This window comes from Nomascus leucogenys, chromosome 15 (assembly GCF_006542625.1).
Source record: "Nomascus leucogenys isolate Asia chromosome 15, Asia_NLE_v1, whole genome shotgun sequence".
Taxonomy (NCBI): domain Eukaryota; kingdom Metazoa; phylum Chordata; class Mammalia; order Primates; family Hylobatidae; genus Nomascus; species Nomascus leucogenys.
The window spans coordinates 18,573,217-18,597,704 of NC_044395.1; positions in this window are offsets into that span (position 1 = coordinate 18,573,217).

The following is a 24,488-nucleotide window of genomic DNA, read 5'->3' on the forward strand; positions in this document are numbered from 1 at the left end:
ATGGTGGCTAATAGTATTTTTTAGCTCTTATTCTAAAGGAGGTAGAAGACAACATCTCTGCCTATTGAGCAGCAAGGTGCTTGCCTTATTCCTCCATGGGAACTCTTGGTTGAGTATCCCAGTGTCTTGCTTTGAGGTCAAGCCCCAGCTCTTTGGCCCCTCCTCCTCCCACTGTCAACTCTTCTCATACTCTGTGCTTACCATCCTCAATCCCCCACCCCTATACCAGACCTAAATTCTACTGTCACCATCTTAACCATTACTTATAGAGAGAAGCAGCAACGGCAGCCCAGGAGAAGTATGTGAGCAGGGAGTCAGGTCCTGTGGATCAATTTGTAATTTTTCTTGTGGCAGCAAGAGGAGCATGAGCAATGTGTGCACTAAATCCTGGCAATGGCAGCAGCACGGCAGCATGCCTTGGCTTGAATTATTTATCTTTGGGTTTCTTGGCCGAGTGGGATTGGGGCCCTGGGAGGAGGGGAAACAGTGGGTGCGTGTAAGTGCTGTCCAGCGTAAGCCATCCTGGGGGTTGGGAGCAGTGGTGAGGTGGATGATTTTCTTTTTCCTGTTGGTCCTCTCAACCATGGAATACCTTGCTATAGGAAAGGGCAGGGGAGCTCTCTCTCTAGGCAGGTGGAGGCACTTCCAGTTACTGGGCAGATGAAAATTGGAATTACTCCTTTTCATTGCTGGATCACTTATTAGAAAAATGTTGAAATTACTGCCTTAGAAATAAGGGGTGGCTCTTTGCCCATTTTGGGGTATGTATGTTGAGAATGTTTAAGTGCATATTTTGTCTCCAGCAGGGAATGTGGAGGCTCTCCTGGCTGGGGAGGGTTCATAGTTATTAGATGAAAGTGTGAGTTTGATAGACATTATTAGTGCTCATCAATATTTCCAAACATCTTCCCTTTTCTGTTCACGTGAAAGAATTAGTCAGAATTAAGTGGCTAGTTCTGGCTGTGGAGTGTAACCAGGAATGACATGTAAGCACGTAAGAGTTGGTGTGTGTTTCTCCATGTCCCTCCTGCCCCCTGCTCAACCTGCCCCTCTGCTGAATCCAGAGATGGTGATGTCATGATCTGGTGGAACTTACATCAGCCTGGGTCCCTGAATGACTGTGTGGAGCACAGCCCCATGCCCAACAGCATTAGGCATATAGATTAGTTAAATAAATTTGTTGTCTTAAGTGACTGGGATTTTGGAATTGCTAGTAACTGTAACACAAACTAATATACCCCAATGAGTCATGGCAAATCAAAGATACGTGCATTTCTTCACTTCGACAGAAGGCTGGGGTTAGGAAACCAGAAATTAGAGTTTGAATGGGCCACTAGACCCTTGTGCAAGTGGTTTAGGCAGAGAAAAAGCCAATAACAAGTGCTGATATATAGAACTGGGGATGGATGAGCCTGGGAGTGATGCCAAGAGTGACACGGTCAGTTGGAGATCTGAGGATGTATGTGGGACAGATGACACTGTCATGCTGACATTCTGCTGTGGCATAAATCATGAGAGGGGAGGCTACGCCTTTGTGGTCTCAAGACCAAAGGGCAATTCTGGAATCCTCCTTAGATCTTGTTAGGGGTTGAACTGTGTCCCTCAAAATTCATATGTTGAAGTCCTAGCCCCTGTACTTCAGAATGTGACCTTATTTGGAGACAGGGTTTTTTTACAGAGATAATCAAGTTAAAGTGAAGTTATTAAGATGGGCCCTAACCTAATATGACTGGTGCTATGGACTGAATTGGGTCCCTCCAAAATTCTCACATTAAAGCCTTCACCCCTAATGTAACTGTACTTGGAGATAAGGCCTTTAGAGATGTAATAAGGGTTAAATGAGGTTCTAAGGATGGAGCCCTAATCCAATGGGACTGGTGGCCTTATAGAAGAGGGAAAGACACCACAGATCTCTCACTCTGTCCATGCACACACAGAGGAAAGTCTGTGTGAGGACACAATGAGAAGGAGGCCACCTACAAGCCAGGAGAGGCCTCACCAGAAACCAACCCTGACGGCATCTTGATCTTGGACTTCTAGCCTCCAGAACTGTGAGAAAATTGATGTGTTGTTTAAGCCTTAAGCCCAGTCTGTGGTGTTTGTGTTGTGGCAGCCCCAGCTAACCAATACAGACTTTGATCTAGGACTTGTTTCTTAAGATTCCCTCATTTTCGGCCAGGCATGGTGGCTCACACCTGTAATCCCAGCACTTTGGGAGGCTGAGGTGGGTGGATCACGAGGTCAGGAGATCGAGACCATCCTGGTTAACACAGTGAAACCCCGCCTCTACTAAAAATACAAAACATTAGCCGGGCGTGGTGGTGGGCACCTGTAATCCCAGCTACTCGGGAGGCTGAGGCAGGAGAATGGCCTGAACTTGGGAGGTGGAGCTTGCAGTGAGCCGAGATCGTGCCACTGCACTCCAGCCTGGGTGACAGAGCAAGACTCCGTCTCAAAAAAAAAAAAAAAAAAAAAAAAAGATTCTCTCATTTTCTCAGAAATCCCCAAGTTTTCTGAGCCAGGCTAGGTGAGTCCTGTGTAGAACTTTTTATACAGGTTTTTTTTGAGGTGGTTGAGAAAGAGAAGAGAGGAAAATAATGAAAATATTAACACCTCCTTGCACTTTTAACAAAATGCTTTTTTCTACATTATCTCCCTGGATTACAATTACAACCCTCTAAGAGAGGGATAATTATCATAGGCTTATAGCGTTTATTCATTTGCTCAGCAATATTATTTGAGCATCTACTATGTTTCAGGGTTTTATGCTAAGAGCAGAGGAGGCTACAGTGCCTGCTCTCGAGTGGCTGAGGGAATTGAGGCTCTGGGAGGATAAGCTGCTAGCTGCATTTGACATCGCTAGTCAGGATTTCATCCTGGCTGCTTAGCTCTGTGCCCGAGTTCTTGGCAAAAAGGAGCAGAGCGGGGACTTAGGCTGCAACAAATGCTGACAAGCCCTTGCATTCCAGCAAAAGCTGTCTCCTTTTTGTCCTTGGGAAGCTGGGACCCAGTGTCACACCTGGGCAGCATGTCCAGCTGTCCATTGCCTGCATTCCAGTCAGTCTACACCTTCTTCTTTTGCTGGCAGAACCTTCACTTTGTCCAGCTGTCCTGGACCCAGGTGCCTCAGGGAAAGCTGGCTTTGCCCATGCCCAAAGGATGCATCCTGTAGGGAGCCAGCCAATCACGCTAAGCCTATTCTACCTGTAATTCTAACCAGAGAGACACAGCCTGCAGGGGATTCTTAGAAGATTTCTCACCCTAAAATGGGCACATCCTTTATTTTGTATATTTTTTTTCATTTTTTGAGACACAGTCTCACTCTGTCATCCCAGCTGAGTGCAGTGGCACAATCTTAGCTCACTGCAGCCTCTGCTTCCCAAGTTCTAGTAATTCTTGTGCCTCAGCCTCCCAAGTAGCTGGGATTATAGCTGCACGCCACCACACCTGGCTAATTTTCGTATTTTTAGTAGAGGCAGAGTTTCTCCATATTGGCCAGGCTGGTCTCAAACTCCTGGCCTCAAGCGATCCACCTGCCTTAGCCTCCCAAAGTGCCAGGATTACAGGTGTGAGCCACTGCCCCTGGTCTTTTTTTTTGTTTTTTTTTTTGAGACAGGGTCTCACTCTGTTGCCCAGGTTGGAGTGCAGTGATGTGATCTCAGCTCACTACAGCCTCAACCTGCCTTGGTTCAGGTGATCCTCCCTCTGCAGCCTCATGAATAGCTGGGACTACAGGTGCCTGCTACCACACCCAGCTAGTTTTTGTATTTTTTGTACAGATGGGGTTTTGCCATGTTGCCCAGGCTGGTCCTGAACTCCTTGACTCAAATGATTTACCTCCTCGGCTTCCCAAAGTGCTGCAATTATAGGTGTGAGGCACCACACCCGGCTGCATCCTATTTTTTGAGGAGTATTATTGTGTGAGGACATGATGCTTAGAGCTCCTGCAGCCACTCCACCACCACAAAGAGAAAAGCTTAAGGACAATTGCCCAACACCCTTAGGATGGCAGAGCAGGGAGGGAAAGAACCTAGGCTCTTGATATTGATTGACTGATTTGATGGGGCTTCTTATTGTATCAGATGATAAGTGTTCTCATTGCCTAAGCCCTTTTGGGTTGGGCACTTTTTTTTTTTTCCTTGCCAAGAGGGATTTATTTTTTATTTATTTATTTATTTATTTAATTATACTTTAGGTTTTAGGGTACTTTGTTACTCACAGCTAGATGCTTCCTGACTAACATAGGCAGAAATAATCAACCAGCTTGTGTCTACTAAGTGCCCACTGCCTCCACCACTAACTCAGTGTCAAACCCTGCAGGTCTCATGACCTTTCTGAGCCTCATCTTCTCATCTGTATGATTAGGGTAGAGATAAGGGTTTATTTCAGGTCTAACCCTTCAAATTTTGCTGTGGGTTCAGCACTGGGAGAGGTAGTCTGGGGGATGCAAAGAGACAATAATATAGCTGGTGGAGGAGAAGAGGAAGAGAGATTCCCCTTCCTCACTGTCTGAAGGAGGGAAAGTGTGTGTGAGGGAGAGCCAGCTGAGAAAGGAAGTGTGGGCTGCCTGCTAGGAAAAGTGCCTGGGTTACACGCACCCTGGGAGCCATTTTAGGATCCCTCATTTCACTGTCCTCTGACTGGTGTCAGCTGGCACTTGGTTTGCTCACAGCAATTTGTGCCTGCTACCTTTCCTTTGGCTGGACTGGCTCTTCCTGGAGGGATAGCAGTGCGGTGGCAAATCATGCTGGTGTTTTCTAAAACCAGAAAGGAGAGGGGAGATGAGAGTCTGTCCATGACCCTCACATGGTTTTCTACCCAGTCTCAGAGATACCTTGGATGCTTAATTTCATGTGTCAACTTGACTGAGTTAAGGGATGTCCAGATAGCTGATAAAATATTATTTCTGGGTGTGTCTATGAGTGCCTTTCTAGTAGGTGTAAGCATTGGAATCCATGGACTGAGTAAGAAGATCTCTCTCCAAATGTGCACGGGGGTCATCCAATCTGTTGAGGGACCAATTAGAACAAAAAGGCAGAAGAAGGACAGATTCTCTCTCTCTGCTTGAGCTGGGACATCCATTTTCTCCTGCCCTCAGGCATTGCCACTCCTGGTTCTTGGATCTTCAGACTCAGACAAGGACTTATGCCATTGGCACCCCTGGGTTCAGGCCTTTGGGCTTGGACTGGAACTCTGTCACTGACTTTCCTGGGACTTTTGCTTACAGATGGTAGATTGTGGGACATCTCAGCCTCCATAATTGCATAAGCCAATCCCTCATACTAAATCCCTTTCTATATATTTATATATATCCTACTGGTTCTGCTTCTCTGGAGAATGCAGATTAATATATACCTGCATCAGTATTTTCAGAATCCCTGTTCAAGGCAGGCTCCGACTTCCACCTGAGGCCCAGGGAATCAGCTGAGCTGGGCGCTGTGCCTTGTGCTTCTGTGCATGGCCATTGCTTGTAACCCTCAGAACGAGGCTGGAAGGTGGGCACTTATGTCACAGAGAAGGAAACCGTGGCTCGGCAAGGTTAGCTCTCTCCACCAAAGTCACATGACTGATCAGTGATGGGGCTGGGACTCATGCCTGGGATTTGTCTGACTCCTTCCCTGTTCCTGGCCTGGTATATGAGTGAGGTCTTGGATTACTGAGGCTGACCTCCTTTTCTAGCTTGCTCTGCTACCACTAAACCTAGGCTCAGGCGGCCTCAGGGATCCCAAACTCTCAATGCTCTTCTGGCCTTGGCAGGGGCTCATTCCTCTGGTGGGGAGTTTCTTCTTTCAACCTCTGCCTCTTTCTGTGAAATTTTACTTCTGTATTTTTCCAGTGTCAGTTCAACAGCTATCCTTGCTTTTAGGGCTCCTGTGACATGTACCTCCCCACTGCTTCCCTCCCTACCAAACCAAACCAACCCAACCCAACCCAACCCAAACCAAATGATCCCAACCCAACCCAACCCAACCCAAACCAAACCAATCTCTTTTCATTATATTTATAAGTCTTGGTATTCATTTATTTTTTCACTTAATATTCATCAAATATAATTGAGCACTTATTATGTGTCTAGTGCTAGAGAGAAAAAGAGTAAACCTAAATAGACATGGTGACAACCCTCACAGAGTCATGGTCAAGTACACTTCTCATATTGAATCCCAACTCTCTGTCTATATATATATCTCATCTCACCAGTGCTGTGCTATTGATGATAACGAACCGGGTCTTACAGCGTCCAGGACAACGTGTACCACATAGTAGGTGGAATAAATAATGAAACGGGGGAAAAGGGCTGTGAAGGGTAAGGTAGGTACAAGAGGAACATTTCAAGGAGGTCAGGCAGTTTGTCTTCTGTTGCTGCCCTCCAAAGAGACTAAATTGCCTAATAAATGGTTTTCCAGCTTGAGGCCCTGGAGAAGGCTGACATGCCTGAGGCCCGAGGCCAGTGCCCGGCCCAAGCCCATGTTGGGAGGATGCATTATGAATGCAAGGTGTAGGAAATAGAAATTATTAAACTTGCAGATAGGGACAGAAACAGCTTTGTGTGGCTGCAGAGTTGGGAAATTATGCTGAGGCAATGCGTTGCAAATCAGCCTGTGCTCGGCAGAGAGGGGCTTTTATTCTCCAGGTCCCGAAGTTCCTTCGGCAGCTTTTGTGTGCAACCGCGGAGGCCCTTCTGGGAGGAAAGAGAAGCTGGTAATTTCGTGGCTGATTGGCAGACTGTCCAGAGCCAATAAAGATATTTGTTTTCTTGCTGAAGTGCTCACAAACCCCAATCTCAGCTCCTCAATTTTGTCTTTCTTTCTCCTCTTGTGATTCCCTCCTTCTTTTTCATTACAGAGAGGAATGAAATGTGGGCTGGCTTTCTCCATTAACATGGCTTAGCGTGAGCCCAGTGGGGACAGTGGGCCCCATCCTGGGGACCCATGAAGACACAGGACATTTGCCCAGCGTACCTGGCCTTTTCGTCGGACATCTAATTTGCTTTGGCACAATCCATGTAGATGAACTGTGCACCTTTGGTGCCTGGGAGAGCTTGACGTTTGCATTTTCATGAATCCACCCAACATCCCTATGATGTTTGGCATTGTCTGCTCCACTTTAAGGATGAGAATTGGTGACTTGTCTGAGGTTCCCAGAGTTAGTAAATTGTGGCATTGGGATTTGAAGTCAGGTTTATCTGGTTCTGAAGTCTGTGGTCTTGGATTTTTGAACGCCCCTAATGGTATCTCTTTTTAGTAGCATTGATGGCATTTATGCCGATGAAAAGTGCCCTCATTGGTGACTCTAAGACTGGGTTCTCCAACTGGTCAATCCTAAGTCACAGGAACATCTTGAAATTTTAACAAAAGTATCTAAGTTTTGAAATTGAAGGGACCTTGCAGACTGGAATTCATTCCCTTTCCTGCCTGGGCTCACTTTTTAGATAATGAAACTCAGGCCAGACAATTTAGGAAATGGCCCAGGCTCACAGCTGACCCAGGAGTCTGCCAGGAAGAATCCTCACTCCCAGTTCAGTATCCTGTCCATTTTATCTGCAGTATCAATTAGGACTAGGTTTAGCTATGAGTAACAGACACCCAAAAAAACAGTGACTTAACAAAGACTACTCTCTGATGAAAAATAAATCAGAAACAAGCAACTCAGATGTAAAATAAATCAGAATCAATGTAGAAGACCACTCTGATGTAAAGTAAATCAGAAGAAGGAAGGCATCTCTGCAGTGTTAAGGACCAAGACTCTTTCTATCATGTCACTTTGCCGTGTGTAACTTCCTTCCCAAGTTCTCTTATGGTCCAAGATGGCTCCTGGAGCCCCAACCATTACATCCAATGACTGGAAGGAGGAGGCCTTTTCTTTAAGGAAACTTTCTGGAGGTTTCCATGCAACACTTCCATCTCACTAGACAGAATTTAGTCTATGATCACACTAGTTAAATAGGAGGCTGGAAAATGTCATCTTTTAGCTAGGTGCCTGGTTAAAAGTCAGGATTCTGTTCTATTATTAAGAAAGCAGGAGACAGAATCTACTGGGGAGCAGCTAGCAGCCTTTACCATAGCTCATTAGTCTCTAAACGGATTGCCAACACCATACCTCCCGGTCTGCAGCTCTAGGAATCCCCAGCTGAGAGGAAAACTTAAACCAGCAGGTCTTTACTACCAGAAAAATAAGTTTCTCTGTTTTTTGTTTTTCCCCTCTAGATAAAGGCAGGACACTTTAGCTCTGGAAGAGTGGGCATCAAGAGACTTTTTAATAGAATTCCACCTAGTATAATTTTTTTGGATTTTGGTCCACTTCAAAGACATCATTTGTATAGCTTTAATGACTTCCTGGATTTTTTTTTTTTAAGACAAAGTCTCACTCTGTCGCCCAGGCTGGAGTTCAGTGGCACGATCTCAGCTCACTGCAACCTCCGCCTCCTGGGTTCAAGTGATTCTCGTGCCTCAGCCTCCTGAGTAGCTAGGATTACAGGCACCCGCCACCATGACTGGCTAATTTTTGTGTTTTTAGTAGAGATGGGGTTTCACCATGTTGGCCAGGCGGGTCTCAAACTCCTGACCTCAGGTGATCCACCTGCCTCAGCCTCCCAAAGTGTTGGGATTACAGGCATGAGCCACCGCGCCCGGCTGAGTTCCTGGATTTTATAAACCATGAGCGTAGAGGTTTAGGATAGACAAAGGAAGATGTGATGAATGTGAGTGTGCCAATGTATGCGCACATATTTTTAGAAGGGAAGGGAAACCTCCACTCCACTTTTCCAGTCATGTCCCAGAATGAAAAAGCAGAAAGCCCTGATTTTGTTCATGTGCTGATTCTTCAAGTAATGTGGAGCCAGGGCTGCTTCTTTGAATGCCTAGAGGCAATTAGGGGCTTGGAATGAGAGAAATAGAATGTGGAAGCTGGGGAAGCAGCCTAGAGACAGTGAGTCCAACCACCTGCTTTTATAGATACAGAAATTGAGGCCCAGCGATGTTGCGGGTTTCCCAAAATCTGTGGAGATGGGATCAGGATCCCACCTTTCTGATTCCTAGGCTGGGGCTGTTTTGCCTATACCTAAGGCTATTTTGCTTTCTCCAAAGTAGATTTGTATATGGTTCTCTACCTGTTTCATGTGTGCCACTAATGTTTCCCCAACAAAAGATCTGAACCCCTATTATGTTTAAAGGACTACGCAAGACTTTGGTGTAAGGAGAAGAAAAAGATGAATAAGACACAACTCCCCTCTTAAAGAATTTACAGTCTAAAGAGGAATGCAGATGCATTAACAGCTAACTATAGGGCAAGACAGAAGGCACTAAGGGCTACATAGACATATACTTGATGACTGCTGTGGAAAGGCTGATCTGGCAGGATGGGGGGATTGAGGAAGACCTCATGGAGGAGGTCTTTGAAGAAGAGAGAGATTGTGGGAAGAGGTAATCTAGATTAGAAGAAAGCGTGAATTGAGGCCTGAGAATCACAATACTACTTAATATCCCCCTGCCTTTAGTGCTATTATGGAATTTGGGAAGGTTCAATAGTAGGACCCAAAGAGGGAAAGCCTACCAGGGCCTCTTCTGTCTCCAGGGAGGAGCTCTAGTCCTGCTAACTTGGGCAGTGTTCTTGGTGCTGTTTGGCCATTAAAGTGGCTGAAATAAACAAAGTTTGTGCCGGAGTCCTTACCCAGATCAGCTGAACCAGAGTCTCGACGGGTGGGCACTCAGGTGTCTGTCTTTATTTACAGCCCCCTAGGTGATTTTGATGCCCACTGGGGCATTTTAGAGCTAAGAAGAGGTGATTGAGCCCTGACATAGATGACAAGGGGAGGGTGTGGGGATTATCAGCTGAACTCCACAGTAGCAGCTTTAAGGAGAGGAGGCCAGGAGGGAGAACTGAGTCTCCAGATCCCAGGTGGCAACAAACTAACTCCCCACTATGCACATGAGCAGACAAGAACCATGGAAGAGGGAAGCATTGTCCAGGCCCCGCAGCTTGTTACAGCAGCACTGTCATTCAGACTTCTGTCCCTCCTAGTCCCATCCAGAGCCACCTTCACCTCAGTATGTGGCCTGTCTCTGCCTGTTGCTCAGTCTACGCTGAAGACTTTGCATGACTGATGTGGCTTGGCTGTGTCCCCACCAAAATCTCATCTTGAATTGTAGTTCCTGTAATCCCCATTTGTCATGGGAGGGACTAGGTGGAGATAAGTGAATCATGGGGGTAGTTTCCCGCATCCTGTTCTCTTGACAGTGAGTTCTCATGAGATCTGATGGTTTTATAAAGGGCTTCCCCCTTGGCTGGGCACGCTTTCTCTCCCAACCGCCCTGTGAAGAGGTGCCTTCTGCCATGATTGTAAGTTTCCTGAGGCTTCTCCAGCCATGTGGAACTATGAGTCAATTAAACTTCTTTCCTTTATAAATTGCCCAGTCTCAGTTATGTCTTTATTAGCAGCATGAGAACAGACTAATACAGTGATGAACAATGATAAAAAGGCTTGGGTGACTGTTGGTGCCTCTCTTCATTTGTGTGCAGGGGAGGTCTGGCTGTTCCCAAGAATGTGAATTCAAAGGTTGCCTCGTTCTTGTTTCTGCTTAACATTCTTCTTGCTTTTGGGGCAGGCATACGGAGCTGGTTCTTCAGAGAAGAAATGGCTAGTTGTGGTGGTGACGGTGGGTGAAGCTTCTTCCTCTTCCATGCATGTTTGAGAGTGGAGAGGGGACAAGAAAGGCAGTGCTCAACAGCTAAGGGAGCAAGGGCTGGTGGGAGAAGTGAGGATGGTCACCCACTAGGAGCTAGCTGAATATGGCTGAGATGCCCCATGGTAAAGGGACAGCCGGCAGCAGGCATGGCACTGATCTGCAGTTGGTTTTTTGCTGTGGTAAAGGCATTGCTTGTTCAGTTGCTTTACCTTGGAGTCAGTGGAGTCCAGATGTGTTACATTTTTCTTCTTATACACTCCCATGAACCTCCATACCTCTACTTAAAAATCCTTTTATCAGCATTTAGTAATCTGCAATTGTATCTTCAGGGCCTATTTCCTCTGAGAGGTAGGGACCTCCTTGAGGGTCCAGTCTGTCTCCCCCTGTATTCTCAGTGCCTCACACAGAGCCCAGAAAGCAGCAGGTACCTGAAAGATGTTTGTAGATAGTGCGATGGGGTGACTGACAGGAGAAACGTTCAACTGGACCTTTGGGAGGCAGATTCTTGCCTGATTCTGCCCCTGGCACTCTGTGGGATCGTGAGCAAATCATCTCTCTCTGTGCCTTGTGTCTTCCCAGTGAAAATAAGCAAAACTAAATCTGCAGTGAGCATCCCAATCTGTTTCTTAACACCCGAACCTTATCGGATGGGACAGTTACCTGAGTTTCCAGGCCCTGGTTCTAATTCCAGCCCTGCCCCTTACTAGTACTCCCACCACTGAGCCTCAGTCCTATAGGGAGTTACGGAGATTAATCCACAGAGCAGGTGGAAGGTGCTTGGAGAAGCTTTGACTTGCTGGACACATGGATGGTTTTCTTCATAGAAGGCCCCATTTGTTCTAACCAAGGACAGAACAAAAAGTCTATACATGAGAGATTTTAGACATTAGAACTTACCAAGAGATAGCCCAGATGTATGTCAGAACTAGAGGTTAAAAAAAAAAGAAATAGTACAACTGTAAGGAAGTGGGGGTGTCTAACTTTTTGGGGGGCTGAATCAGAGCTGGTCTTGTCTGGATGAAGGGACGAGATTAGAAGTCTCAGGAGGACTTTGTCAATCATTAGGGTCAATAGCTGAATAAGTCTGGGGACAGAGACTTCTGCTCCTTTGCTGATTTCCCTGAAGCTCTGGGTAATGGTGTTTGCATGGCTGTAGATTTCCAGTGAACACCTGCTGAAGCCTTTGCCTTGGGAGAGGATCCAGCAAAATCCGGGAGCTTTGGGGAAAAGCCTGCCAGGCTGGCAGCTTGGTTTGCTCCTTCCTGCAGGGTCCCCCAGTCCTTACTAACAGAGAGACCAAGAACCCAGGTGTCCCTTCCAGGCTCTCCTGGCCTGCGAGGCCCCCTCTCAGTACCAACTTGGGGCTTATCCCTCTTGGCTCTTGTGTGGCTCGGGAGGGACCCAGCCCCAATCATCTCAGCTCCAAGAGAGAAAAGGAAGAACATCTGTTAACACAAATGCTTTTCTAATTTCTTTTTAAATCTCACTCAGCATCTGCGTTAAACAAGGCTGATCGGCTTGTACAATATTTAATTTTGGAACCATTTCAAAAGGCGCTGGTAAGAGGGGAGCAATGGGGAGAACAGCAGCCTCCTAAATCTTTAATAGCGTGCCGGTTAGGAGCTTCCGCCGGGCTCCGTCCTAATCACACAGAGGAGAATAAGCAGAGACAGAATTTCTTAATAACAAATACCTTTGCAGCACCTCATTAAATCACTGCATTTCAGAGACACAGCAGGACACTTGGGTGAATAAATAGTGCAATCTCCTACTCTGAAGGATTTTCACATCTGAGTTATTTCTCCTGCATATGATCAGTTCCTTTCTCTCTCTGTCTCTCTCTTTTTTTATTTTCACAAATGATTTTAGCTGATGAGTTCAATTAATGAAGACATTAGAGGCAAAGTTGGAAAAGCACTTCTTTCCTCCCTCCCTTTTTCATCTCTTCCTCTCCCCCACCTTATAACCATAGAGCCTTATTTTGTGTGTTTTTGCAGTTTAACAAACGTCACTGCCAAATGAGAGATGAGAGAAGGAGAAGGGGTGGAGAGGGCCACGCTGGTTGATGTGAAAACAAAGCCTTCCCTGGCTGGGTGTTTACGAAGATGGTGATAAATGGGGCTGGGGAGAGAGAGGCAGGCTGGGATGGAGCAGAGGTGCTGCAGGGCCTCTGGCCACCTGTGGATACGCATCCCTTGCTATCAGCAGCTGCCCCTGATCTTCAGTGGGGCCTGCAACAGTACAAGGAACTGAAGAAAACCATGTGTCTTCAGTTGCACTTCAGTGTTTATTGAGCACCTAATGTGTGCCAGGCCCTGTACTAGCTGCTAAGAATTAACGCTATCATCAAAAATCTAAGCCAGAGAGCCTCTTCTCACATTGTCCCTTACTACAGTTGACTCAATTAATCTACTAATCAGTATTTCAAGATTTTAATGAAGAGGCCATAAATTGGCAATCCGCAGACTGTGTCCAGCTTGAAGACATTTTTTGTTTGTCCCATATACTGTTGGCTATCTTTATTTTTTGCTTGTTGACTCTTGTTTTAAATAGAATCAGTTGGCTGAGTGTAGTGTTTTTAAAACTGTGGTTTATAACCCCTTGGTGGGTCTTAAAAATCAGTTTAGAAGGGAGCCCAAGTTGCCTATGCTTAAGTTTTGCTTTTGGGAGAAATCTATCTCTAAGTTCATTCTTCAGTATTTTTTCCGAGTCTTTCAATATATGGGGGATTATTTGCTTTTACTTTCATAAGTAAGCTCCACTTTGAGAACAAAAATGGAATGGGATAAGTAGGATAGGATAAGATGGGATGGAATGGAATAGAATAGAATAGAAAAGAGAAGAAATAAAAGAAGAGAAAACGGTCAGTATGGGTCGCACATGGTAAGGTAGGTGTTATTCCATTTTTGCATGTGGTGTATTTACGTGCTGGTCTGTGATCTAAAATGCATTTCTTGCTGTGGGCCCCAGACAACAAACTGGAAAGCCTCTGTACTCATTTGAAATGCCCAGCACCAAACATTTGCCTTATTACAGAGCATCCCTAAACACATTTATCCTGATCCTGACTGCCTGAGCTTGAAGCCCACTTGGTCACATATTTCCCACGTGACCTTGCTGTTGGTGTCCAGTGGTAGCCAGTGATGTGGTCGTGAGTGGCCAGTGGTGTCAGTTTTCTAAGCAGATGTCCCTGAGGTTTGGAAATGGCAGGCTCTGTCTCCCTTGGATCCTGCCTGTTTTCCAAGTTCTGTTCTTCAGCGTTCTCTTCCATTCTGTGAGCTCACCATTGTCCCTCTAATAAAGTATTTACTACCAACCAGAGTTGGCTTCTGTGCTTGCAATCGAAAACCCAGACTGCCACGTTTAGAAATCAGGAGATTTCACATAAAAGTTTGAATCTCCAGTTTCCTTTGAAGGAAAAGAAGTCTTGTGTTAGGCCTGTGTTTCCCCACAGCAAACCTCTAGATAGTGCATTGGTTTTGTGTGGCTGTGGTAATAAAGTGCTAGGAATTGGGTGGCTTAAGACAGCAGAAATTGATTCCCTCACAGTTCCAGAAGCCAAAGGTCCACAATTTGCCAGGGCTGTCCTCCTTTTGGAGGATGGATGGAGAATTTATTCCTTGCCTCTTCCAGCTTTTGGTGGCTCCCAGCGTTTTCAGGATGGTGGCCATGTCGCTCCAGTATCTGCCTCTGTCTTCACGTGGACTTTTCGTCTGTCTGTCCATGTCCTCTCCCTCTGCCTGTCTTAGAAGGACACTGTGCTGGCATTTAGGGCCCACACTGATAATCCAGGATGACTCCTCATCTTGGGATCCTTCACGTTATTATCTTTGCAAAGATGCTTTTCCCAAATAAGGTCACATTCACAATTCTGGGGATTATGGCATGGCCATGTCTTTCTGGGGGCCGCCTTTCAGTTCACTACAGATATATGTCTATAGCCTCATCCAGCCTGCTTTATTCACCGACATGGCCTCCTAGGCCTGCTGCTATGTGAGTTTTTGGCCTCTTTATCTAGCGAATGCCTGCTCCACACCCAGGCCCAGTGAGAAGCTGCAGAAATGCAAGGAATGGTTTCCATCCTCAGTAGCCTTGTCTCTCTGAACGCAGATGCTCAGGGAAGGCTGGAGCGAGGATGACGGCTGCACAGAGCTGGTGGGCCTTGTGTGGGCCTTGAAGAATTGAGAAAGTAGAAGGGGGTGGGGAGGAGTAGCCTTCCCATGTGAATTGTGTGCTGGGCAATGCTCCAGGTGCTAGGGAGACAGCAGTGAACAAAATAGATCAAGTCTTTGCCATTATGAAGCTTCCATTCTAGCGGAGTGAAAAAGACAACAAACATAATCATAAAATGTCAGAAAATCTAAGTGTGATACAGAAAAGTAAAGCAGGGGGCAAGGGCATGAGTCCTGGGGGAACGTGGGTGATGCTATTTTCATAGCGTGGTCAGGGAAGACTTCTGTGATTAGGTGACATCTGAGCCTTGTCCTAAAACAAGGGAGGGAGGGATCCACAGATATATTTCTGGAAACAGTAATCGAAGCAGAGGGATCAGCATGTGCAAAGGTCCTGAAGCAGCTGCGTGCTTGGTGTGTTCTGGGAATGGCTCTGGGTCCACTAGAGCTGGGAAGGAGTGGTCTAGTGGGAAGGCTGTAGACGGGGAGCACTGGGGCCATGGTAAGTGTTTTTAGGAGTTCAGGATCAAGTACACACTCCTTAGCAAGTCTTTAAAGCAGGGGATCATAAACATGGATGGGGAAAAAAGGCTTCATTTTCACTGCCCTCCAACTGAAATTTAGCATTCCCTTAATTATAAATGTAGGCACTGTCCCTAGCATGTAATTCACAGCAATTTGGATAGTACCTGTGACTTTGTCACCCAGAGAAATCACAGATCTTTTTGTTTGTTTGTTTGTTTTTGTTTTTTGAGACATAGCTTCGCTCTTGTTCCCCAGGCTGGAGTGCAGTGGCGCAATCTCGGCTCACTGCAACCTCCACCTTCTGGGTTCAAGCATTTCTCCTGTCTCAGCCTCCAGAGTAGCTGGGATTACAGGTGCGTGCCGCCATGCCTGGCTAATTTTGAAATCACAGATATTTTTATATCATATTACAATTATTATACTTATCTTGAAATATTGTTTTTTCTTAGTACTACTTCAAAATTATATAATTAGACCTGCCACCAGAATGTATTATTTAATGCATTAATAAAAAGCTCGTATATCACTATATCACAAATTAGTTTTGAAAAAATATTTCCATAACTGCATTTCAATATAATTTATTTCCTATGTAATCGTATGTATTTTATTTTATGCATTCAAAGACATAATTCTGGGAAGAAGTCCAAAGGCTTCGCCACAATCCCCAAGGGGTTCCTGGTGCATGACAAGGTTAAAGGGCCTTTGCCTTAAGGCCTTTGGAATGCGGCTCCTGCACACACTTGGCCTCATATCTGGCTGCTTAGGTCCCCCAACCCACAGTGATGCTATCCTCCATCGGTACTGATCTACAGGTGGTTTCATCAGATGTGATGCCCTTTATTCCCCTCCAGCCTTGGCAAATGCTGCTCCTTGTGCCTTGAACATTCTTGCCTGCCTGCCTGCCTGCCTGCCTGCCTGCCTTCCTTCCTTTCTCTCTTTCTCTCCTTCTCTTCTTCCTTCCTCCCTCCCTCCTTCCTTTCTTTCTTTCTTTCTTTCTTTCTCTTTCTTTCTTTCTTTCTTTCTCTTTCTTTTTTCTCTTTCTTTCTCTCTTTCTCTCTTTCTCTCTTTCTTTCTCTTTCTTTTCTTTCTCCCTCTGTCTCCTTCCTTCCTTCCTTCTTTTTTTGTTGAGGTTTTGCTCTGTTGCCCAGGTTGGAGTGCAGTGGGGCAATCACAGCTCAGATTCTGTCCTCAAGCGATCCTCCTTCCTCAGCCTCCCGAGTAGCTGGAATTACAGGTGCACACCACCACACCTGGCTAATTTTTAAATTTTTTGTAGAGACAGGGTCTGCCCGTGTTGCCCAGCATGGATTTGAACTCCTGGCCTCAAGTGATGCTCTTGTCTAGGCCTCCCAGAACATTAGGATTACAGGCAGGAGCCATTGTGCCCAGCCATTGTTGCCTTTTTAAAAGTTCTGCTTATCCTTCAAGTTTCAGCCTTGCTGTCACTCTCTCCAGGAGGCCTTCCCTGATCCCCCCATGCTCAAGTAGACCAAGGCCTTTTCTGCCTTTCTGATCAGTCTGTGAGCTTCCTGAAGGTGAAGGCTCAGTGTTGATCTCCTCTGGTGTCAAGTCCAGTGCCTGACACGAAGCAGGTGCTCAATATGCTCAAGAAATATTTTTGGACTATGAGAATGAGTCATCTCATTGAATCCTGAAACAATCCATGATGTAGTTGGGATTCCTTGCACTTTTAAGTGAAGAAGAAGGAGATGGGGCTAGCCAGCAAAGGAGAGTGGCTGGAGGAAGGGCTTGGAGCTGTGCGAGGCAGTGGGAGCCCTGTTTGAAGCAAGGGCACCGTGGGCAACATTGGGAGACTGGGCTGTGGAGAGAGGGTGAAGCCGGGTGGACATGGAGGCTGAATCCGGGGCTAAGGACTTACACTTGATGCAGTGATCATGAGGGGAAGGTGAGGCCTGGAAAATGTCAACCATCTCCCCCTTCCTGTCCTCCGGGGAGGATGGAAGACAACATTTGGTCATCAGGCTTTGTAACAACACTTACTGTCTCATGCCCCAGTCTCTTCTCTGAGCTTTGCATTCCTAGTTCTTTTTTGCGTTTTTCATCCAATAATCTTTTGTTTCTTCAAGTGGTGTAGGGCTCGCATCTTAGTTTAGTAAAAAGGTCAGGAGGTAGATGTTGACTTCTCTCCCTTACATTTATTATCTGTGTGAGTTACCCAAGTTCGTTAGACTCCAAGGATGCCTAACACTTGTAAGCTCTCTTACCTAGACACGTGCTCTGCGCCAGGCCCATCCTCAGTGACACCTGGCTCATCTTCATCCTCCTGGTCTTCACTCACCTTATGCTCTCTGCCCATGCTGTGGCCCTGCCCAGAGGCTGGGGATCCTTCCAGGCCAGCTTCCTGTCCATAGAAACCCTACCCATCTCTCAAGGCCCAACTCAAGCATACCTTTTTTGAAGTCTGTGATACTGTATGACACCAGGCAAGTTATTTAACCTCTCTGGCCTCAGTTTCCTCATCTGCCAACATAGAATTGCTATGAGGGTCAAATGTGCCAATGCAGGAGTGGGCCTTGATCACAGCATGTGTCTGCCACCAGTTTGCTTCCTTCCTGTCTTGGGTGTCTCAAGAGGCTGGCCAGCCGATGTGCATGGAGCCCTGCTCACATCTTCGTTAACATGGACAGGTCTGTAATCACTTCTTCTCTCAGATTCTCCGTCCCCAGGCACATGCACTTCTTGCTGTCCTGTTTGCCTTCCTCTTGCCATGTCCCACACGGATCTCCTCTATAAATCTTTCAGCACCTTCTTCATAAGGAATGAGGCTGCAGGCCAGGGTCGCATCCACATCAAAGCCTTTCTCTGGGAGCTGGAGTGGGAGCTATGGTTTCCTGAGGTGGCCAGGGGGCCTCTCCATTTGTCTGTGCCTTTGGGGGCCAGGCCTGAGGCTACCTGTCTTTATCTGGGCTGGTGATCTGCGTGAACAGTAAATGCCATTGAGCAGGTTCTCTGAAGACTGGGCTGGGAAGAGGACTTAGAGAAGAGGCCTAGCATGTACAGAGCACCCTTTGGGATAGGCCTGTATCAACTTTGTTTAGGTTCTTGCACTTCTCCTTTCTGTGTGGTAGATATTATTAGCCCCCACTCTACAGAATAGGAAGCTGAGGCCTAGAGAGATGAATGGGTTTTCTCTGCCTCCACCCTGAACCTGGTCCTGTGAGTCCCATAGCATGTGATAAGTCACACAACTTGCGAGTGGCACAGCCATGAATAAAATCTACATTGGTCTGCCTGCAAAGCCTGTTGTTCCATGGTGCCTCTCTGTCTGCATACTCCCTTGCCCAAATAAGTAAGGTCAGGGAGCTGCATGCTCTAGGGAGGAAGAATCTGCCTCACTCTACGGGAAGGCACACAGAGATGCTCTAGGGTGACAAGTATTACAGACTGCACAGCAAAGACAGACCAGGATTTCTGTGAAGGCTCCAGTCTTAATGGACAAGAGTGAGGGATCATCTAGATCCAACTGCAGTGGCCAAGAACTAGGGGAACCTCTGGGAGGCTGGGGCACTCACCATGCCATCAACGTAATAATAGTATTTGTTCCCCTGACCCCCGACCAAGCTGCTCCCACAAAGCCTGGAATGCTGCCAGCATGTACTGGGAGGGGCTTTTTACATGGAGGCTGGGAAAGGGCCTTGGAAATATTTAGCCGGACTTGTGATTATTGGTTCTTATCGATAGGCTCACTCACTTGAATTCCCAAACTCCTCCAGCTCCCCGACTTCTTCTTCATTTTCTCATCCCGTAAAGTGCCAAGAGCTCTGCAGTCCCCTCTTTTCTCATCTTCTTCCCGCAGCCATGGTCTGAGATTGGGCCCTATGTAGTCAAGAGTGTGGACTCTGGAGCCAGATCCCTGGCTGACTGCCACACTGCTTACTTGCTTTGTGACTTCTGCAACTGCTGCATACCTCAGTTTCTTCACCCGTCAAATGGGGTAACAAGTGTGCTAGCTTCACAACCTCTCCAGTTTAAGGTGGCTGCGCTCCAGCCACCTTGAACTCTACCCAATCCTAGTTTCTCTGCCACTTGCTTAGAAGAAATACATTAAGTTGTAAGAGGACCTCAGTTTAATTTAACACATGAACATGAGTACTGAGTGCCTGCTATAGTGAAGACATATATTCAGATTCAAAAAGGAGATCACGAAAAGGCATGCAATGGCTTATCGCATGCTATGGGACTCACAGGACCAGATTCAGGGTGGAGGCAGTATTTCTTCCAGAGGCGTCTGCACCAAACTTTCAATGCAGGGGCATCAGCCCTGGAGTTCCATTACCTTCCCTGGGACTGAGACTTGGTTAAAGAGCTACATCCAGCCCTTACTCCTTCTGAATTCATCATAGATCCAGATTATACTAGATTTAGATTCTGTTACATAGTTGCTAAATGCCCAGAGTTTTTCAATAATGCCACAGGGGTGAGCCTGTGTCTGTTCATGGATGCATCTCCACCTTTGTACACCTGGTACACTGCCCCACTTGGTAGAGTCAATACATAGAAACTGTTGTTATTGTTGTGGCGCCAACAACCAAATTAGGATGGCAGTTTTGATATGCTTAGCCTGCCAATGTAGGGTTGGAAGTTTGAGCTTGGCAATGTGTTGCCAGCGGTGTGATAGGGATGGGGAGAGAGGCTGGCATTGGGCTGTGGCCGTTGTAAGGCTGTGGAACAGGGGAAGAAAAGCCGCCTTTCCTCTCTTAGCGCATGGGCTGGAGGCAGAGCCCTGGGCCACTTGTGCCTGCAGTGCCCATCTTGATGGATGGGATCTGACAGAGTGTCCTCCTTCCCTCCTAGCACAGGGAATACAACCCCCAGCCAGCAGGGCACTGAGTCCAGGTGAGCTGCAGGCCTCAGGCAATGACAGATACTTTGTGCAAACAATGCCTCCTCCCTGGGGGCTCTACTTCCCTGGGCAGTCCTCTGAAATAAATGACAGCATGGAGCACTGAGCCAGCAAGACCACAGAGGCTGTCTGCCCAAGGCAGCCCTAATGGTGGCATCCACAGCCAGCCTGCTCCAACACCATGTTCACATCCCAGACCCCATCCAACCTGTCCCCTCCATTGAGTTCAGGAGGGGCGAGGGAGCTATTGGAGCTGCAGACTGCTTGGTGGTCCAGATACAACACTGAAGAGATGGAAGCCTATTCTGGCTTTGGGTCTATTTCCTCAACTCCCCCACTATGATACAATTGCCCGCTTCTTTCAAGGACTTAGAGATGGCAAGAGCTGGAGGAGCCTCAGAGATTGTCTAGTCTCACATACTCATCAGGTGCCAAAGGCACCTCAGTGGGAACATGAAATAGTGCTGTCACTGGATGGTCACAGTGCTGTGGGTTTGGCCAGCAGATGCTGCCTTTGTGAAATGTGGAAAAGGTGCCCTCTCTTGGGGCATGCAGCCCTGTACCAGGATGTGCTGCTTGGTGAGTGCCAAGTGGGTGGAACTTATGCCCCCTCGCATCCCCTGGGCCCAGCACCCTTGCAGTGGGCAACCTGCACAAGTACACACAGCCGTCCTGAAACACCTGAGCCCAGAGAGAAGTCCAAATCCTCAATGTGACCTACAGGTGATGTGCTAGCTGCCAAGTTTCAGCAAACATCAGTCTCCCCTCTCACTCACCTGGTAGCCACGCTGGATCCCTTTGGGAGCTTCTTGCTGCTGCTGGGCCTTTTTGCACTTGTATCTCACTCTCCTTGGAACAGTCTTCCTGTTCTGACTGGGTAAACTGCTACTCATCCTGCTGGTCTCAATGTAAATGTTACTTCCTCACGGTAGCTTTCTCTGACCTCTCAGACTTGGGTAGGACCCTATCGTACATTCTCATGGCAAATGGTTAATTATCATTAATTACTGTGTATCCAGCCTCCCCCTGTTCACTCCTGGACTGGAAGTTCCATGAGGGCTGGTACTATTTTGTTCATCACCGGATCTCTATCATCTGGAGCAGTGCCTGACATATGGTAGACACTCAATTAATAAGCTGTGCATGGTGGTAGGTGCCAATAGGGAGGCTGGGACAGGAGGATCACTTGAGCCCAGGAGTTCAGAGCTGCAGTGCACTATGTTTGCACCTGTGAATAGCCACTGCACTCCAGACTGGGCACCATAGTGAGACCCTGTCTCTAAATAAATAAATAAATAAATAAATAAATAAATATTTGTTGCGTGACTGAAAGGCCTTGCTCTGATTCCCTCTCTGGTCCTGTAGGAAGCTTTGGGCAGGCTTTGGTAACAGGAATTTCAAAAGGACGATTTTCCCCAGTGTGAAAATCCTCATCTGGGCATCTTGCATCTGATGCAGCTCTTCTATCCACTCCTCCCTGCCCCAAAGGGGCCACTGATTCAGATCCCAGGCATAGACTTATAAGCTGTCTAATTTTTCCCATGATCTCTTGCCCTTTGCTCACTCAATAGTGTCCTGGGAAAGAAGTTTCTGGCTGCCTATGCACTGGGCTCAGGAAAACACAGAATCAGCACTGCCTCAACTTTTATTTTTAACCGATGATTGATCTTGGTTCCAGCAGATTTATTTTCAGCATAGGGCCTGTGGGCCAGTGCTAATTTGCATGCCTAACTGCCTTCCAGGAGCTAAACCTCTCAAATGATGTCCTGACACACAGGGCTTTGTCGCCCTGACCCCTTCTCATCTCCTCCGGGGAAGGGATGGGAACTGCCCCTGCCAAATGCAGGGGGATCAGGCCTGGAATTCCATTACCTTCCCTGGGACTGAGACTTGGTTAAAGAGCTACATCCAGCCCTTACTCCTTCTGAATTCAACATAGATCCAGATTATACTAGATTTAGATTCTGTTTCTTTGTATTTTATTCCTCCAACTCATATTTATTGAGAACTTACTTTATAAGTACACAGAGCTAGACGCTAGACATAGAGGTGGGATGGGGAATGGAATTCCATGATGAGTTAATCTTTGCCCTGCCTCAAAGTTGAAATCCAGAGGAAAAAGATTGTGAGGCAAGTGTTTAGAATCAATGTGATAAGTGCTAAGTAGAAATTTTGCACAAAGTTTTGCAGGGAGAGGGAAGCTAGTTAATCTTCTTAGAGACTTGTCAGGGAAGGTGTCATTTTATTGACATTGCTTAGTGCAAATGTAATTTGCACTATGTCTCTGCAAGTCAAGATCTTGTAGGGGTAGGAACATTCCAGGCAGAGGGAACAGCATGTGCAAAGGTATGGAGGCCAGAGGCAGATGAGAAACTTGAGGAAGAGCCTTTTCAATGTGACTAGAACACAGAGTGCATGACAGCAAGTGGTGAAAGATGAAGTGGGAAAGAAAGGCATCTCTGCTAGTCTGAGAAACTTATGATCACCTCTGATTCTTTATGCACTGCCTACCTCTCTAAACAGACTGCACAGGCCTTGAGGGGCAGGACTGTGTTGCTGCTGCTGCCTTGTCACTGTCTCATAGCTCCAGGCTCAGTGCTGTAGGGGCAGTAGCCAAAGGAAGAGCCCAGGCCTGGCTGGGCTAGCAGGCAGGTCCTCCTGGAGCCAAAACAGATCCTCCCACATGAAGTTTGAAAGGAAGCATCTTGCAGCTCCGTCTAATTACAGGGTAAGTGAGCGGGCCTCTCTCATGGTTAATTTGCTATGTGCCTTTATTGCCAGCAGAAGACAGATGACTCACGGAGGGTATTCCATATCGGCCTGCCAGTAATTGTCTTTATGACTTCATGAGCCTTTTATGGGCTCCACTGGGAAAGGTGTTTTATTTTTCTTCTTTTCACTCTCCATTTTCAATCAGTAAATAACCAACTTTCTGAGAGCAGGAGGAATGTCAAGTTCAGGATGTAGGTGAAGCAATCCCATGATAGGCCATGGCCATCAGAATGGAGGCTGGGGTCAAAGCAGAGGACAGGCAGAATGAGGACAAGTTGGCACACTAAAGGGTACATGAAGGGGGTAATGCCCATCAGTGATTAATATACACATCATCAAAATTTAAACATGAATAAATGTTCCTTTGCAGCAGATTTACTTTCTCAATGATGCTTGGCTTAGATTAATGATAATGTGAGTTTATGTTTTCAAAGTACACACAGACTGTTCTGCTTGAAGGGCTGGGGGAAGGAGGTGGGAGTGGGTAGATGGGGAAGAAATTTGTGGTGTCCCAAAAGAGTGTTATGTGGGAGGATAGTCGCAAGTACTTTATATTTAATTAGCATCTAGTCTCTCTATATGTGCAAGAGGTGCAACAGTGAGACATTTGTTTAAATAGAACGAGAATGGAGAACGGAAGGGTGTTGCATGTCAGTGGCACTCTGGAGCTGGCTCCCCCTGGCTTTCAAAAACCAATTGTTACATTTTCAGGAATTTCATGAGCTGTTTTACTTCATGTTGGCAGTTTCAAACAAGCCATAGTGGGATTATTTACACCATGGTAATTGGCAAACACTACAAAGCAGAGACCCACCCTCACTCGACCGGTTGGTAAACATTTATCCATACACCATTTTTGTCGCCTTCTATACCACTGAAGTGTTCAAGAGGGGGTGAAGGACTGCCTGGCAGGATAAAAACTATGGGCTAATATTTATTGACCACTTACTATGTGGCAGGTACCATTCTAAGCACTTCACATGTATTTATTCATTAACCCTTTTAACTCCATGGGGTCGATGCTATTCTAGAGGCTAAAACCATACCCAGAAGGCTGAGACTTAAGAGATGGAGCCAGAAAGAGTTATTAGATTATATCCTCATCTCCTGGTTTTACAGATGAGAAAACTAAGAGCCAGAGAGGGGAAATGGCTTGGCCAAGGTCAGTGGCCTGGAGGTCTGTCTCCTGACTCCCCAAGCAGAGTCTGTTTCTCCTGCTCTTATTCTTCCAGCTTTCCATACTATAGTCCTGTTTAGATCCAGGCAAGAGCTGCATCTAAAGGCCTAAAAGAGGCAGCCCCCAGCCCAGAGTCCACATACAGTGGGCTCTGTATGTGTTGTTCCTATTGCCTCTGTTGCCATCGCTGGGGTCTGACTGCTCTCTGCTGCCCAAGCACCATCCAGGGTTGCCTCTCCTTCCAGTTGCCATTGTCTGAGGGTCCCACTGGAAGCAATCCAGACTTCAGTCTC